We start from the raw sequence: 14,276 nt of genomic DNA, 5'->3' as shown, positions 1-14,276 counted from the left end.
CACCTATAGAAATAAGTACATGCTCCTTTTAGAAACTACTGTACTCAATGTAGACTCAATTCCAACTGAAACTTTTTGTGATTATTTCTACACCTGTCTTCTAGGATATAAACTCTTTAATGCCAGGCAATTTTTTTTTCATTTTTTTTCACTGAGTAGCATTGTTCTAGCAACTCATAGGTGCTCAGTAGATGTTTATGTGATGCAAAGTAGGGATTAAATTTGATTGAATTTTCATACCCTTTTTAGTCAACCTTTAACTCCTTACACATTAATTGTAATTTACCTTCCTCCTTGAATTTTAAGTATCTAATTCTTTTTTTAAATTGATTTATTTATTTTGAGAGAGAGAGGGAAAGAGAGAGAGAGAGAAAAGAGGAGGGACAGAGAGAGAGGGGGAGAGAAAATCCCAAGCAGGCTCTACACTAACAGTGCCACTTGAGGGGCATGAACCCATGAACTATGAGGTTACTGAACTGAACTGAAATTAAGAATCAGTCATTTAACAACTGAGCCACCCAGGAGCCCCTTTGACATTCCAATTCTTCACTCTTTTCTCCATTGTGAGAATTGGTTATGAAAAAAAATAATATTAATAATAATTAACATGCTTATCCTTTATTTCAATAGAAATTTCAGTTCTGGTGACTAGAACTTCTCTCTGGGGTTGGATATTCCAATTAATTACTCTCTTATGGATATGTTTTTCTTTTTGTTCTTTTCTTTTCTTCCTTTTTTTTTTTTTTGCTAACTACTTCTGCTTCTTAAAACTTATAAAAATAAAAATCACCCCTGAATAGGGACTTTTTACATTTCCCTTAAAATTTAAAATATATTAGAGCAAATTAGTTTTTAGCACAAACATTGCTGTAGTAATATCTTCCCCGGGGGGGGGGGGGGTGGTAAATTAATAATTTTTTTACAGGACAGCTAAACAGCTAAAGATAATCTGTAATGAGATGCCTGACACTGACCCTATACAAAGGATTTCAGTGGAAGCTGGGATATAAGGGTTAGGCAGACTTCAGGGTCAGGTGCCTAACCAGATATGACTTTGGGTGATTTGTCTAATCTTCAGCAACATGAGGGCAATGACACTCACCCCACTGGTTGTTCGGAAGATGGGGTATGATTTGTATGTAAAATATTTAGAACATAGGCAATCATCAAAGATAAGCTTTTAACATCACTGCTATCTGAAAGAATAAGAGCGTCATGATGTCAGAAGGAAACAGTTTAATTGGAGTTGCAAAAGCTGGTTCATGAAGTGTCCCTCACATTTTCTTAAAGTTTATTTATTTTTGAGAGAGAGAGAGAATGGGATGGGGCAGAGAGAGAGAGAGGGAGAGGGAGAATCCCAAGCAGGCTCTGCACTGTCAGTGTGAAACTAATGCATGGCTCGATCTCATAAACCATGAGATGGTGACCAGAACCAAAAATCAAGAGTTGGAAGCTTAACCAACTGAGCCACTCACGCGTCCTCTCTCTCACACACATCTTAATGAAATCAGAAAACTGGTCTTCTTTTTGTTTCTTTAGCCAGACTTCGTGAATAGTTGTGTTAATTGTCCATAAAGGCCTCTCTCATATTTTATTGATATTTTGCATTTTCCCCATTCCCCTTTGTCTCTCCTCATGCACAGTAGCTTGTTTCATTTGTATTTGTTTCTGTAAATAATGCATTGCTTTGCATGAAAGCATTTTTAATTTATGTAAGTGTTACTGCCTTTGTAACACTGTTTCTTTTTTCTCAACCACCAATTTAGTTTTTTAATTTAATTTTGTAATATGTACATCTTGTCACTAATTCTAACTGAGACCCTGACTTTTTCTTTAGGAGCTATTCTTTGAGAAACAACTAAGATGTTGTATAACAATGTTCTTTTCGTTTTCTTGTTGGAACAGTCATTCATATTCCTGGCTAAAGGTGATATCCATAGTTTCCGTATTCATAATTTTGGATAACATGCTATTTATTCTTCTGTTAAAAGGCTGTCATTCCCAATTAAACCTCAGGAAATAAGTTACCTAAGAAACCATAAAGAAAAAATATTTGGTGCTACGTATGGCCACAATAGCTAAAATCCTGAGGTAGTGTAACACAAACCTATTTTTCTTGTAGATAGCTCCTGAATAAAACCAAAAAAACCACGTGTTTGTTATTCTATGCTTGGTGCCAGTGTGTAGTAATGGAGATTCCAGAAACTACTGTGAATTTCATTTATTGAATTTGAACAAATAAATTGCAAAGGTGGAAGACAGCCCAACTTTCTCCACTCTCTATCTGCTAAATCAGGGAAGCAGAAAAAAAAGCAATTGTGCTATGAAGGCCTCAATCTGATACCTATTGTTCTTTAGCCAGTTTGTTTAAAAAGACATTTGCTAGCAGTATGAAGGAGAACTTATCAACTATGTTTTTTTGCATGGAAGAAGACCTCATCACTAATTTTTCCTTCTCAGGATCACCCTGGTTTTTACGATTTTGTGTATAGCATAAATGAGTTTTTCTTTCTGGTGAATACATGAATAAAACTGTATTTAAATAAACAAAGGGGGGGAAAAAGTAAAAACAGAAACTGATTTAGAATTTAAGGAAGACTAGAAAAGAAATTAATTTATTTATATTTTAATCCCAATTACCTATCGATATTCAATGTTTAAGAAAGTTCAAGGAGAACGAAGATCTTGAAATGGTCACTGTCTTTGATCACTTACTTTGCTTGTAGTTAATGTTAGAATTTGGCGATAACTGGTGGTCTTAATATAAGCTATTACCTGGTGCAGAAAAATAATGTGAAAGATTCGAATGAAAGTAATATTGTGGAAAGTCTTTGATTATGCGGCCACAGGAGCCTATTTTCAAGCAGAGAAATGTCACAATATTTCAGATCTAGATCAATGTAAACTCAAATTTACAGTCATTTAGAAATCGCCGTGATTTAGCTTGCTAGGCTCTGTACAAGACACAAATGATATAGAAGAGATAGTCTGCCTTGGAGTTCATTAGACCTCGGGTGTCAAGCTCTTGCCCCGTCCATTTACCAGTTATTCGGTCTCCCAGACCAATTCGTTGTAATGAGCCCGCTCAAAGTCTCTGTGCCATCATGTGTTTTTAAGGCTATTATGAAGTAATTATATGCATAAAGTACAAAATATGTGCTAAGTTATTAGAGGAACTTGGAATAAATCCTTTGGAGAGAATTCTTACATTTTGTGACTGAAATGGCACACAATCAAAACTTTTCCCCAAATCTAATTCAAAAAGTTATGTTTTCTTATATTTGTTTTTAGTTTGGTTGGTTGATTGTGGGGTTTTTTTTTTTGTATTTTGTGTCATTTTTATAATACATTTAACTCTTATAAAGATCCCATGGAATGATAGCTACCACATTATTTTAACTGTGTCTATTGATTCTGAAGATCTTATTTCTAGAATCCTTAACATGTCTGTGTGTGTGTGTGTATTTGTGTGTGTGTAATTACTGTAACTAAAGATGGATCTACCTTACAGAGCCAGAAGGGAAAGACTAATATCAAATTAAAATTCTATAAAAGCTTACATTTTCCACCTCTGCCTGGGGAAACATGATCAGCTGGGCCACGTGAGATAACAAGGTATCCAGTGAAGGTCAGTCTGAGCCCTTTGCAATAGTCCCTGCACATTGAAATCAAACTTAACACCTTAACAAAAGGGCTCATAGACATTCTGTTTCCAAAATATCTTTTTCCTTGAATCTCCAAACTACAAAATAGTTTCTTCACATTTAGCTAAGTGTTGTAGCGAGATCAAGCATTTTGTTTATGAAGAGATCTGTATCCAAAATGATGCGATTGTTATTATATTCACCTTTGTATATTTTCCAGAGACTTATTAAGAGACTTATTAAGAGAAAAAAAAATCCAAGGGAAAACCAAACAAGCACTCACACTGTATAGAAAAAAAAATCTTGAAAAGAAAGGTATTGGAATCTAAACTGACTTGGCCAGAGTATTTGCCACTAAGCATTTTTCCCCTCTCAAATAAAGAATTGCAGATTTTATTTGAAATATTAGAAATCTGAAAAGAACTGGCCACATAATCCACTATACGTTTCACAAATTTCTCCCAAGCCAAACAAATTAATTCCAAATGATATTTTCATCCAAAGGACAATAAATATTTTCACTGCTAAATTCATTTTCAACTGTTAAACCTATTGGCTTCATAAGTTTGCAACTCACTCCCTGCACTCATTTCTAGGATTTTAGCTCAAAGCCATAAATTTTATGCAAAACTATGTGAAGTTCTTGGCTTTTTAAGTTTTTTAATGGCCCGTTAATTGCACCATTTTTAATATATTAACTCTATGCATATTAGGGAAAGTGTCTGCAAATAATTTTAAAGGTACACCTTACCCTTTACTAAGTTCTTATTAGGACAATGATGTAAATTCAGACTTCAAAAATAATGTCTTCTATAAATAATCCAAAAAGATCAAAAGAAGCACATTTTGACATGAAGTTTTCTTCAGAATCCTTCAGCAGCTTTTCAATACCCTTACCTAAGGGATTCTTAACATTTAGAATCATCCAGGACGCTTGTCACAATTTCATGTTCCTAAACCCTAATTTTAGAGATTCTGACTTGGTAATTTTGAAACGGAGTCCAGAGATCTCACTTTCATCATGGCTCCAGGGTCATGCTCACTCCAAAATACACTGAGCAACTATGCACTATATGTTTAATTAAATTGTGATTCCTGATCTCAACCATTTTCTTTCCCCTTGTGCTTCCTGGGAGAACAGGGTCTCCAGAGGACGTATTCAAAAAAAAAAATTTTTTTAAAGCTGTATCCTAATCTGTTGTTAAGGAGTTATTTAAGCTTGAAATGGAGAGAACAGCATAGAATTTCAGTATGTCACCTCTGAAATATAGCCTTGTTGTCCTTTAAAATTTAGAACTTTCCATAGCCTATGAGAGGGGAGAGAAAAATAGAGAAACCTTGAATTTACACCCTGCCAATTGGCTGCTATGCTAATGTGGGGACTGTAATGAAAAACCTGCATCATTTTCTTTCCATTTTCACCAGATGGAATCGATCATAACAATCCAGTTTAAAAGCCCCTCGGGCTGGGTGGAGTGTGCTGTGAAGCAGCTCAGCTCCTAGTGTTGACAGGATTCCTATTTGTAGTATCGCATCTGTCTCTCGGGAAACTTATACACATCACTGCAGAAGGCAATAATTAGTCTTTACTGTTAATTCATTTTGCTCATTTCTTTGTTATCATGAGCTTATTCCCTGGGCATAGAGAAAGGAAACTTTACTCTTTTTCCAACTGGTCTAGTACAGCAGATGCTTTGGCACACTTCGCAGACTTCAACTGCAGGTGGGAAGCTACTTTGTGCCCCCCAAACCTAGCATCCTTTTTGGCAAAAGCGTTATTCTCAGTCATCGCGTGAATAGATAGAGATCAACATCTCTTCCAAAGATTCGTTCTAAATGGCTGGTTAAGAGGTTGTGCAAGTAAGTTTAACACAAGATACAATGGGGTACTGGCATGAGGCAGTGGTAAATGTCACAGAGCTCAGATGAGGGAAAGAAAGGAAGGAAAAAAGAAATAGAGAAGGAGAGAGGGAGGGAAGGAAGGAAGTTCAGAGAAAGTGTGGTTTGATTTCGTCGGAGGACAATAATGATTTTACAGAAAAAGGAGCATTTACAATCACCCTAAAGCCTTCTGACATGAGTGTGTGAAAGCAGGATATATTGAGTAGTGAGTGCTCAGACTAGATCTTTAAAGGGGTGCTGTTAGAATTATTGCTGATGAACACCTTACCAGATACTGTAATTTGTTAATCAGTATTTAGCCTTTGATCAGTATTTCTTCTTTAACATTTGGAGTAGATGATGATAAAAACTCAAGTTTCCTAGCTGTATTAAGTTTTTTGGGTTTGTGTGTGTGTGTGTGTGTGTGTGTGTGTGTCTTCTAGAACATGCTGCCCAAAGTTTGTCCTCATCAGTTATGTCAATCTTGACTTAAAATGTGCAAACTTTACAATGTGTGACGATTAGAGCTACATCATGTTTTACAACTTAAGTGGGTGATTTCATATACTTTTAATATTTCTATCAAATTTCTTTAAGTGATATTGTCTCTCTTCTAGGAAGATTCTACAAGGATGCGTTCCATGGGGAGAAGGGGGACATCTGGGGTTAAGGATGGTAAGAAATCATAGATTTCAGTTCAGAAGAATTAAACGAATAGGGAATGCCCCTCAGATCAGAAAGAACATGTAAGAAACGATGGGCCCCTGGTAACATCTAAACGTATTTCTCATATTTTGCCTACCTAATCATTTCTGGCACTAAGTCACAAAGTTTTCTTTACTCTCTAGTCAAAATCATAAAAAGCAAGCCCAGGCTGGCCAAGGGAAGGCTTTTAGAAGAGCATTTAAAGAAGTTGCATGTTTCTCCTCTACAGTTACTTAGCATTTGGGAAAGGGATACATATGCTGGTAAAATGGCATAAATGTCACAATGAACTGATCATATTGTCATTTCTGTAAGAAAGGAAAAAGACATTACAGAGGATCGCTCAAAACAAAAGAAACAAGCTTCCATGCCATCCTTTAGAATTCATGCATATTTAATTTATACTAATAACGAGCTCATTTTATTTCTCGGGCTTTTATTGCAGAGCACGCTTTTTAAGTTTTATTTATTTGTTTATTTTAATAATGTGGGAAAACCTGACGGATTGCACGTGAAGTAAGGAATCTGGCCTCCATCAGGTTATTTCTGTTTATTATAATTTTTAGACATCTGTTTTTTCTCTTAGCTTTTCAATTTCCCTTACCCAAGGAGAAAAAGATCTTGAGTTATGGCCAAGAGCTCACCATGTCTCTATACTGTCCTGCATTCCACTCCTCTTCTCCACCCCCAGCATCTGGAGAATAAATGCACAGAAGTAAAGGCCATACAAACATTAATTTTTCTGAGACATTTTTCTCCCTATATCAATACCAGTCCACAAGGAAGACACCCTTCTCCTACATTAGAGTCAGATATCAAAAGCCAATGACACTGAAGGCAGCCTGAGATTTCCCGAAGCCCACATCCAAATCTTATTTTTTTACTATTTTGTTATTAAAAGAGTGAAAACAGTGAACCCTAAGCATGTGTTTGGCAGAGAATCTGTGTCATCCTACAAATCCATTCACTAGCAAAAAGGCAAACTAACAAGCAAAAATGGCCTTGTGGAGGAAAGAGAGAGATAGAGACAGAGAGAAGCAGAAAAAGAGAAAGAAGGAAAAATAGCAGAGTTTATTAGGATACTCAAAGTCCTGAGTGACAGAAAAACCGTGTCCAAAAATTCAGTCCCATAAATGCCCACATATCTAGGAAATATTTATTAAGCAATTTGTATGTGCCAGGAGCTACTCTAGGCCCTGGAGATAGAGCATTGGGCATAAGAGACTCAAGTATGTGCCTCCTTGGAACTTCTATTCGATTAGGGGCAAAACAATAAGAGAATGGAAATAAATAAAATATATGTTCCATAGAGACAAGTGGCGGGGGTGGGGGGGGGGGGGTGGACAGGGGAAAAGATCTGTGAAAAGGTTTCAGAATTTAGTTAAAGGAATCTGACCAAGGTGACATTTTATAAGTATCTGAAGGAGGAAAACCACTCTAAATCAATTCATGGTTCCTTGAGTTACATAGAATTTAAACATAGAAGAGGGTGCCTGAGTAGCTAAGTCTGTTGAGCATCCACAGGTCATGATCAGGTCATGATCTCACAGTTCCTGAGTTTGAGCCCCATGTGGGGCTTTGCAATGATAGCACAGAGTCTGCTTCAGATTCTGTCTCCCTCTCTGTCTGCCCCCTCCCTGCTGGCTCTCTCCCTCTCTCCCTCTCTCTCTCTCTCTCTCTCTCTCTCTCAGTAATAAACATTGAAAAATTAAAAAAGAAAACATAGAAATAGATTCATTAGAAAGACACCAGGGTTATTTGAATAAGTAAGGAAGAGAAAACCAACAAGCAAAATATGTAACAAACAAACATTTTACGGCTTTGAGAAGGAAATTGCTAAAGAGACACCCACGGGCTTCCACCTCAGGAGTTGATGGACTCTGTCTTGAGTTCACTGCCTTGAGATGACCACATTCATCTCTGTGTATCTTTTGAAGGTTTAAGTTCCTGGGGGAGAGAATATTATTGACTCATCTCCGGTCACAATAGAATCAACTGTGACCAGATGAGGCAGAGGGAGTATATCCTGAGGGTGAGAAGGTTCCGTAGGGGTGAGGTCACTGAAAATGAGTAAGTGTTATGCACTAGGCCTTTGAATGAAGCAAAGAGAGGAGCCAATTTGTATCTACAAAACACAGTAATGTATTTTTTTCTTAAGAGTACAAGAATGGAATAGAATTTAAGGGATTACTTTCTGCCTGGGGTATCCCTCTGAGTGTGAGTGGCCTTCAGGTATGATAAAGCTATTGGAGATTAAGTGGGTGGTCTAGAAACCCATTGACTAGAGAGAGATGCTGAAAGGGACAAAACCCAGGAGGAGACAAAGGCCAATTTTGCTTCCTTTGCAGGTGTCATGTGTGCAATTTCCTGGGGCACCCGTGTCCCTATCTTCTGCTCATCATAGAGGCCTAATAGGGAGAAGACTGAGATAGACAATTAACATACCTGGTGATCCCAAAGTCTAACTCTGGGGCCTTGAATCAATCAAAAAACACAGAATCTCGGCACCCAAAAGACTAGGGACTTACAGGGGCTCCTGGGTGGCTCAGTCAGTTAAGTGTTCTACTTTGGCCCAGGTTATGATCTCATGGCTCCTGGGTTCCAACCTTACATCAGGCTCTGTGCTGATAACTCAGAGCCTGGAGCCTGCTTCGTATTCTGTGTCTCCATCTCTCTCTGTCCCTCCCTTGCTCACGCTCTGCCTTTGTGTCTCTCTCTCTCTTTCTCTCTCTCTTTCAAAAATAAATGAGCATTAAAAAAGTTTTAGAGACTGGGGATTTCCTTATTCCAGTTTTCTTGAGTCATCTGTAGTGTTATCAATGACCAAAGAAGTAATCACTCACAGATACTTAGTGGCATAAGTAACATGACTCTAACCCAGACTTCTTTATTCCCCGCTGGGCACTATTTCTGCTCTATAAAACCACCTGGTCAGAAAACCCTGCTTCATTTTCTTTTCAAAAATGGGTAATGATGTCTACAGCATAGTTCATGGTCCTTTTGGATAAGATAGATCTGAATTTAAGTCTCAACTGCACAACTTACGGTCTGTGAGAAACATGGTCGGTTAATATAAATTTCCAGAGCCTCACATTCCTGGTTTGTAAAATATAAATAGGATTTATTTTATGGAATTCTTGTGATTATTAAAGGAGATAATTACATGAGGATTTTGAGTAAAATTGTCTACTTTAAAAAAAAAAACATGTTGGTGGTTTGTATAAATTCAAGTATTTATTTTATCAATGTTGTTTTTGTCTGTTGCCACAGCTTAGGTTACGTATGGTCCTTGGTGAGGAAGAAAGAGAAGGAAAAGGAGAAGAAACAGAAGGAGGTGGAGGGAAGGGAAGCCATCACTGAAGCTTACACTCCAGATGAATAGTCAAACCTTCCAGCTTTAGCCTCACTCTAAACTGAGATGGAAAAGGTACAAGTGAGAGAGGATTCTTCTATCTTAAGGTAAACATTCTCATCCTCTCTGGGCGGGAGATCTTGGACCCATGCTATTGGAATTTGTGTATCGAATGCTTCAGCTCAGCAGGTGCTGGATGGGTTTACCTGAGAAACAAAGAAAGCATTTTACTTCTACAGTAAAAGAATTATTTGGAACCTGGCAGACTGCTGCCTGATACTCCATCTCCAAAGAAAGAATTAGATACAGTTTAGAAAAAAAGTGCAAAAATGAAAGTCTACTCTGGTACTGAGAGTGGAGACGTCTATCACGGTTACAAATAGCACTGAAGTGTATCTCCAATTGCTTTTTCAAAGTCTAAGTGAAATCTAAGACCACTTGTTTCTTATGCCTGGGGAAGGATAAAGAAAGGCTAGAGATTAAGGCAAACTCATAATGGGTGTCCTGTTTGAAATGGAGAATATTTAAAAATACAGCTATTGCAAAAAGATAAGCTAAAACTGCGCTAGAATTACTTTCTGGCATGTTAGCTTACCCTTAGGTGTTATTTTTTTTACGCTATTACCTTTTTAACTTAATAACTCAAAGAGTGGATTGAGACAAATAGAGTACAGTAAAAAAAAATTGGGGAGGGGGTGAGGGAGAGGAAGTACAACCCTAGAAATACCTGAGACAGCACTAGTAATAAGGAAAGTCCAACCAGACCAAGAACTGGAACAGCAATGAAAGTGGTCATTAACTTAAAGTTTGAAATAGTCATCAAGCAACTTTTCCCGAAGGCCATTTAAAATCCATACCTGGAAAATAATTTAAGTGGGTATGTCAGCTTCTGAGAGTGTGGTCATTGATTTGTATTGATGGTAGCCTTTTCTGAGAAAGAGGTAGATGTCTATTTACCAGGCACTGCCTCTCATCGAAATGATCTAAATTTTAATATCTAAGCCATGACCAAAAAGTTTAGCAAACGGCATTTGATTTCCTATTCTTTTAATTAAAAAAAAAATCCTGCTTAGAGCAAGTCTTTGTTCAGAATTTGAACAACTTCTTGACATTTTCAAGGCTAAGGCATTTGAACACCTCCTTATACATCCTAATAGACATGAAGTCATACTTGTAATTTTCATCTTAGACAAATAAAGGTCATTGTTTTCTTAGCCCAATAAAAGTTTAATAATAAATGTAGAATCAAGAGGGTTGTACTCTGGGCTAAAGGCCATTTAAAAATTTTGAAATGAAACCTTTATCCCAGAATTTTTCTGGGGAAATGCCAAGGACTAGAAATGGGAAGCCAGATGGATTTTTCTTTTTTCCAGCAAGTTGACAAATTCTAAAAAGTGACTGCAAAATCTTGGAAACTGTAGTCTAACTAACCAAAGAGAAGAAAAGCCATGTTCCTATCAACAAAATGCTCAAGTCCCATAAGAATGGCCCAGATTTTAAGTCCATATGTTTGTCTGGGGACTAGAACTACTTAAAAGATTTGACAATGGCCAAGTGTAATTAGCAGAGCAGTGATCTCTCCCATCCTCCCCCTCATCTTTCTTCAGCAATATTTACAAATGAATTGATGTGGAGTGGGAATCCACCTGACCCCCAAAGGAGAATGGAATACTAGACAGTCTCTGAATTTGGTTATTTCAAACCAAGGGCTCTACTAGTCTGAGGAACTTTCACCTGAAAGCTTCTTGGGGTGTTACCCAGCCCAAATCTTTCGATGATGTATTGGCCCACAAAGCAAAATAACTCACCCAGGAACTAGCTCTGGAAGCCTGACAGGTAACAGCGTTGCAAGTGGTTGAGAAGCTGGCTTTGGACCCTATCTTTATAGACACCTCCAAATACAGTGATTCTGAGGTAGTAAGGATTGGTACTTCAACACATGAGTTTTGGGAGGGCATGATTCAAGCCATAAGACAGAGTAAGAGAGGGAGCAGAAAGACTAGTTAGAAATGTTGACGATGCTCTAACCAGATTAACTGAAGCTTGCACTGGGCCTAGAGGTAGAGGTGGAAATGGAGAGAAATGGACCCATGTGGGATAAATTTTGGTGGCATATTCATTAGAAATTGCTGAAGAACTGGATGTGAGATATGTGAGTAAAAAAAAAGCAAGGATGCCCTCTAGGCTGTTGTCTTGAGAAATCTCTGGATGCCATTTATTAGTTGTACAAATCTAGGCAAGTTACCTTATCTCTCTGTTTCTCAGCTTTTTTATTTGTAATTTTATAACATATCTAATGGATAGGGGAGTTGAGAGGATAAAATCTGTAAAAAGACAGAGTACTGAACTATATGCTGTTAGGTATTAACATATATGTTTATGTATATATAATATATAGTGTTAGATCAGTTATATATTGATTTTGATTAATTTTTGAAATTAATTTTTTGTAACATAATGATACCCATAGGTATAATATCCAATCTAAGAAGTAGAATGTTTCCAGTGACTTCCATCTACCCATTTTCTGGTCCCTATGTTATCCTTCTGTGGACCACTCCCACTATGAAAACCATTGTCCTGAATTTTGTGTTGACTGTATTTTGATTTTATTTTCATAATTCATAACTGCATAGGTCATGATCTCACAGTTTGCAAGTTCAAGCCCCGTATCGGGCTCTGTGCTGTCAGCTGGAGCCTGGAGCCTGCTTCAAATTCTGTGTCTTCCTCTCTCCCTGCCCCTGCCCAGCTCATTCTCTCTCTCTCTCTCTCAAAAAATAAATAAACATTAAAAAAAAATTTTTAAATGCATATATTTCTTTTTCGTCAACATCGGATATATTTTGTGAATTGAGAATGGGACCTACATGTTACCTATTCTTTGAAATTTGTTGAGACAGTTTTGGCTTTGTGGCTAAGTATGAAATCAATTTTCATAAATGCTCTATTTGAACTTGAGAAGAATGTTAATTTTCTAACTTTTGAATGTAGAATATAACTATCCATGAATCAACATTGGAGATTTTGTATTTCCAATCTTCTATGTCTTTGCTGGTTTTTTAATCTGCTTGAATATTAAAAATTTTATAAAGTGTTTTGAAATCTACCACAATGTTTTTAGATTTTTTCAGTATCCTCTTATAGTTATATTAATTTTATATGGATATTTTAATATCATCAATAGTTGGAAAATATATTTAAACTATTATATTTTTTCTGTTATGTTAAATTTTTTATTATGATAGTGTGAAATTTTTCATTGCTAATGATGAATTTTATCTTTACCTTTTATGTTGTACTTTTTCCTATTATTATGAAAAACTGTATTTTTTTAGCTGATAAATTTGCTGTAATTGTGAGTGCTGATATACTGCCATTCAATTCATCCATCCTACCTTTTGATTTCTGCCTGTCCATTTAAAAAAAAGTTTCTATTTTTCCTTGTCACCTTTCATTTTGATAAATTGAATCTTTTTTTTTTTTTCTTAGCCAACTTTGAAAATCTATACTGGCTTTTAATTAATACACTATAATCATTTTTCTTACTCTTAAAATCTTACTATACAGAATTACCTCAGGTAAAATGAAATGAAATAATATGTTAACCCTCCCCCCCACCAATGATAAAAGAGCTTAAAACACCTTCACTTATTTTACTTGTCCTAATTTATAGATTTTTATTTTTCAATTATATGTAAGATTTCTATTATCCTTTTAAAAAATACACAAGTTAGATATAATAATTATAACTGGATCCTTACAATGTTTCATTTATCAAATATTTTTCATTTCCTTTGTTTAATTTTCTCCATGAAGATCACTCTTTAGGGGCGCCTGGGTGGCGCAGTCGGTTAAGCATCCGACTTCAGCCAGGTCACGATCTCGCGGTCTGTGAGTTCGAGCCCCGCGTCAGGCTCTGGGCTGATGGCTCGGAGCCTGGAGCCTGTTTCCGATTCTGTGTCTCCCTCTCTCTCTGCCCCTCCCCCATTCATGCTCTGTCTCTCTCTGTCCCAAAAATAAATAAAAAACGTTGAAAAAAATTAAAAAAAAAAAAAAAAAAGATCACTCTTTATAATTTCCTAGTTGGTAAACCATAATGTGTCTTTATTCTGAAATTGTTTGAAAATAATTTTTGCAAATATACAGTTGATCCTTGAACGATATTGGGGTTGGGGCCCCAACACTCTGCACAGTGGAAAATCCACGTATAATTTTGACTGCCCCAAAACTTAAATACTAATAGCTGAAGCATCAGTAGCCACAATAGTCAGTTAACATATACTTTGTAGGTTATATGTACTATCACTGTGTTCTTACAATAAAGGAAGCCAGAGAAACAAAATATTATAAAGAAAATCATAAGGAAGAGAAAATACATTTGTGGTACCCTACTGTCTTATCAAAACAAACAAAAACAACCCATGTGTAAGTGGACCCACCCAGTTCAAATCCATTTTGTTCAAGAGTCAACTGTATATTATCAGTTGTTTACTCAAAGTTCTTAAAGACGTTATACCATTATCTCCTGACTTCTTTTAGCATGTGTGTGTGTGTGTGTGTGTGTGTGTTTGGAAATCATTCTTAATGATGTTCCTTTGTAAGTCATTTTTTTTTCCTGGATTAATGAATTCAGATTTTTTTATCAGTTAAGGAAAATTTCCAGCTATTATTTTTTTCATTATTTCCTCTCCTGC

This window comes from Neofelis nebulosa, chromosome 8 (assembly GCF_028018385.1).
Source record: "Neofelis nebulosa isolate mNeoNeb1 chromosome 8, mNeoNeb1.pri, whole genome shotgun sequence".
NCBI classification, from domain to species: domain Eukaryota; kingdom Metazoa; phylum Chordata; class Mammalia; order Carnivora; family Felidae; genus Neofelis; species Neofelis nebulosa.
The sequence above is the reverse complement of the archived record's forward strand: the minus strand, read 5'-3'. Positions refer to the sequence as shown.